Genomic DNA, 5168 nt, shown 5'->3' on the forward strand with positions numbered 1-5168 from the left:
GGAGGGAAGGTTTAAGTTGGACATCAGGAGGCGCTACTTCACGGTCAGGGCGGCTAGGGTCTGGAACCAGCTTCCAAGTGAGGTGGTGCAGGCTCCCACCCTGGGGGTTTTTAAGAGGAGGTTAGATGACCATCTTGCTGGGGTCGTTTGACCCAAGTACTCTTTCCTGCCCATGGCAGGGGGTCGGACTAGATGATCTGCCCAGGTCCCATCCGACCCTAGAAACTATGAAACTATGACTTTGGGTTCATGAGTTTGCTGACCTAGGTAGTCTGAGGTACAAATCTACCCTGCCTTCTACCAGATCTGTACTTGCCATTGCAGTTTGAGTCTGCGCCTGAAGCCTAAACAGAAAATACAAAAAACATTTTGGATGTGGCCCAAGGTAGCTAAAATCTTAAAATCTCACCATTTTACATATTTGACTAACTTTACAAGATTGTAAGTATTCAGGACTGTATTCTTACGAGATGCTTCTGATGCTGAATCCTGATATATCCCACAGTCAGATGTCTGAACGTTAGCCAAAAGATAATCTTAACCCAAACAGTGCTTCCTTGGCTTGTGCTATTGTACTTTATTCTTTTCTCCAGGTGTCCAAGTTATTACAGCTAATTACTGCAGTTTCCCTTCTAAAATTACCTACTTCTTATTCAAGCCGTACACAAGTTGAGATTCAACATGGCAGAGCCCTATGGAATGTCTGCCCTATTTAAGAAGCCTGAAAGAGCTACAAAGCAAATAAATATAACACTTAAGAACACATCAGCAGCACATCTAATAAGTGTAGCTGTGTACAATACTTTCCTAAAGAGTGTTTTTAGATTGAAAGCCTGATTAGTCTTTGCTCAATCTGACATAAAGCTGGGGTGCTTGAAATTGCTTTTTGCTCTGAATAAAGGCTGTAATACAAGTGGAATGCTGTGGCAAAGGCCTTTCTAGGAAGTGACTGAAGAATGTCACCTCAGTAGAGATTCCAGTTTACCTTCCCCCAACCCTGTCCTTTCTGCTGTGAGCTCAGTTAAATGATAGTAGAAGCTAATGCAAGAACCTGAATCATGCTGTAACACTTCCAAAATTATCTCCTTAGTGCAGGGTTAAGGAGATATTTCATTGTCTCAAGCCATCATCAGAATGGTTGTTATTACTGCCACAACTTCCCACATTATTATAAGCCTCATAGATTGTGCCATAGAATGATTTAAAAATTGCAACTCTTGGCTGGAAATTGCTATCTCCATTCTTTTTCAAGCAATTTATCTTACTGGAGGCTCAAACTTATGGCTCTGGTTCCTATGAGGAATCTCCATGTGAGAAAAGGTACAAGTCCCGGGCCATACTCAGTGGGCATGGCCACACAAGATGCTTTACTGTGCAGCAGACTAATTTGTTGTACAGTGAAACATCACCATCTACATGTGTACAGCAATTAGGGCACAGTAGACTAATTTACTGTGCTGCCAGATAGTTAGAATCATATAATCAGAGGGCTGGAAGGGACCCCAAAGGGTCATCAAGTTCAGCCCCCTGCATGAGCAGGAAAGACAGCTGGGGTCAAACAACCCCAGCCAGGTGACCATTCACTCTTCTCTTGAAGACCTCTAGGGTAGATGATTGCACCACCTCTGGGGGGAGCTTGTTCCACAGTCTGGACACTAGTTGTGAAGAAGTTTGTCGTAATGTTCAGCCTGAAACTATCTTCCAGAAGTTTGTGGCCATTGTTTCTAGTATTCTGCCAGGGTGCCCTGGTGAAAGAGTTGTTCACCAAGCCCCTGATGTATGCCTCTGATGTAGCGATAAGCCGCAATCGGGTCCCCTCTCAACCTTCTTTTCTTTAGGCTGAAGAGTCCGAGAGGCTGAGGCCTCATACGGCTTGCCATGCAAGTCCCTAATCATATGGGTGGCCCTTCTCTGGACCCTGTTGAGCTTTAGCACAAGGTTTGAAGTGCGGCACCCAGAACTGGATGCAGTACTCTGGCTGCGGCCGCACCAATATTGAGTAAAGCGAGAGAATCACTTCTTAGGATTTATTGGAGATGCAGCGATTGATGCATGCCAGAGTTTTATTGGCCCTAGTGGCTACTGATTTGCATTGCTGGCTCATATTCATGCTGGGGTCTATTGTTACCCAGAGATCCCTTTCATTTATAGTGCTGGTCAGGTTAGCGATGCCTAGACTGTAGGTGTGCTGGTGGTTCTTCCTTCCCAGATGCAGCACTTAATTTCTCTACATTGAACTTCATCTTGTTCCATTCTGCCCAACATGCCAGCTCATCTAGGTCTGTTTGTATCTGCAACCTATCTGCGGGTGTGCCTGCACAACCCCATATCTTGGTATTGTCTGTGAACTTGCCCAGTTCTGTCAGATACAAGTGGTATCCAGCAGTGCAGTAAATTACAGTGCTTAAATGCACGTGTAGACAGTGAAGTCGGGATTAGTTTACTCTGGCTCAAATTGAACTGAAGTAGATACATTCGTATTAATTGAATGTGTAGAGGTGCCCAATGTGCAGTTACGGCATATGGATATTTTTTGTCACTATGGCTCACTATTGCCTAACCACACATTTAACTTTTCCAGAATATGTTGGCTGCCCCATTTCCTACACTGCACTCTAGGTGATACTCAATCCATGTTCTGAAAGGCTGTGACCTTTGGATAATGTTTAGAAAGAACCTTGGTAGCCCTAATTCTAGAAACCACCCTTTTCAGGATATTGGCCAACACCAAGTGCATCTTGACAGTGGTCTCAAGATTCCTACGTAGGAAATTAGGATCAATGCTCAGTTGCTTTCCTGCATTTCCCCCGGGCAATGGGGAGAATATCCACTGTTAGGCCCTTCAGGGGGTGCTGAGTGCTTTTCCTGTTTGCTCCAGTACTTCTACTGATCCTTGAAAAGGAGGAATTGATCCAAGGCTCTGCTAGCAATCAAAAGAACAAGGACACAGACTGTGATAACTGGAAGGCTTCCCGAACTCAGAAGAATGCAAGCATTGTAAATCATGGTTAGCCACTACACAAGGATTTAAAAAAAAATGTCTGGAGGATGTTGCTTCCTCTTCTGCTTGTGCAACTAAGGAGCTGCCACATGCAGCTGATCTTTCTTCAAAGGATGAACACATCTAAACAAAGCAGTATTAGCTCTGAAGGCAATTTTAAGAAGTTATCTTGGGTCTTAGCTAATTCATCTGCTATAATTGCCTTAAGGAGCACATAATCCCTCTCCAAGAAATCTGGCCAACATTTATGTTCATCTCTCTCCTTGCCCTCCCATTCTTCCCCCCATTAATAGTTTAGATGGCATTTACTTTAAGCAATGTATAAATGTTATTGGTCATATATTTTAAACGCTTTTGTTTCATACATTTAAGCCAGGAAAATATGTTTTCAGTTTGATGCTGTTGTTTGATGCCTGGTGAGTTTTTATACCTGAATATTTGAAAATATAAAAGTACGGTGGGTAATTGTCATTTATCCTCGATGTTTCTATAGTGGTAGAACTGAAGTGTTCTCATTTGTTTTAGGACTGAATTGCACTATGTGTGATACAAATGTAAAAATGAGACAATCCCTTCCATTCAAGACTTACAATCTAAACCATGAATGAGGGAATGAGTATGACAGGAAGATATAATTGATGAAGAATTGGCACTGCCTTGTTAGTTACATGTATTTTTTAGATATGGAATATGTTTCTCACATAAACATTTTTTCCAGCAACAAAATATACATTTGGGTCAGTGAAACACTACAAATTCAGGCCTATTTCAACAAATTGTCTCAGACATAAAAAACCTGATTAAAAGAAAAAAATATTTTCAATTATTCCAAAATGAAATATTTTTAATGTTTTTATTGGAAATAATCATTCCAAATATAAGGGTAATTCACTTTTAATAAACAGAACAAAACAAAATAAAACAGGAATGAGATGAGGAAGATCTTACTGTTAGAATGGTGAGGTAGTGAAATAGACTGTCCAGAGAAAGCATCTCTTTCATTGGAGGCTTCCAAGAAGAGATTAGATCAGTACTGGTCATGGATTATTTTGGAATAGCATTTGTACAGGAGGTTGGGCAAGAGGGCTCTGCCACCCCTATGACTGCATGAACATTTTGTTCGGAGTCAAACAAAACATTTTGTTCAACCCCAAATGAGTTTGTGGTTATTCTGGTTGCCTTTCCTTTCTTTTTCTTACTTCATTTTAACTTTTCCTATCTTACATTGCTTTAACTTAACTTCCCTCCATTTTTACAGTTCAGCCAAAAACAATTGATTATTCACACAGCTCAAATATTTTAGTTATTGTTAACAGGAGATAACAGGAGAGAAAATCATAAAATCATATAGCAAGTTAGGGTTCGAAGGGACCTGAGGAGGTCACATCTAGTCCAAACTCTTGCTCAAAGCAGGACCAGCCCCAACTACATCATTCCAGCCAAGGATTTGTCTAGTCAGGTCTTAAAAACTGCCAAGGATGGAGATTCCACCACCTCTCTGGTTAACCTGTTCTAGAACTGTACTATGCTCCTTATGAGAAAGAGAGCACATCTACACATGTGATTTAATGTACATTACTTACTCGCTATTATATGTGCATTAAACCATCACAAAAAAACACACTCTTTTGCTAATGTACATAAAAATAAATTAATGTGCATTTTTCTAGTAGTTCACAATGGCAGGTGAACATGAGCATGGAGGCTGCTCTGATGTGCTGTAATAACAGTACATAGGAGTGTCACAACCCAAAGTTGTGGTTTTTTGTTTTTGTGTGCTTCAGCACCGCTAAATTATGTTCCCGCCAAATTGCAGCTTCTTTGCACGGTAAGTTTTCTGCTGCAGAAGAGAACCCCGGTGCAAAGGAGTATTCCCGCCAATTTGTAGCTTTCTTTGCAGTGTGCATTTCTTCTTTGCAGCATAGAAATGCTCGTTGCAAAGAGTTCCCGCAATTCGTATTCTAATTTGTGCCCCACCATTGGCCAGTTCTAAATTATTCACACGTGTCGGCTAGTGATTGGCTTGCTAGCTGTATAAAAGGCTTGAGTGGTTTCCGCCCAAGTTGGAGGACTCCACGAACACCAGGAGGAGGAGACTTCACGCTGTGTGAAGATCTCTAAGCGCTGCAGATCCTTACGGACCCAGCGCATTTCAAGCAGGCAACAG

This window comes from Alligator sinensis, unplaced genomic scaffold, assembly GCF_000455745.1.
Source record: "Alligator sinensis unplaced genomic scaffold, ASM45574v1 scaffold23_1, whole genome shotgun sequence".
Classification (NCBI taxonomy): Eukaryota; Metazoa; Chordata; order Crocodylia; family Alligatoridae; genus Alligator; species Alligator sinensis.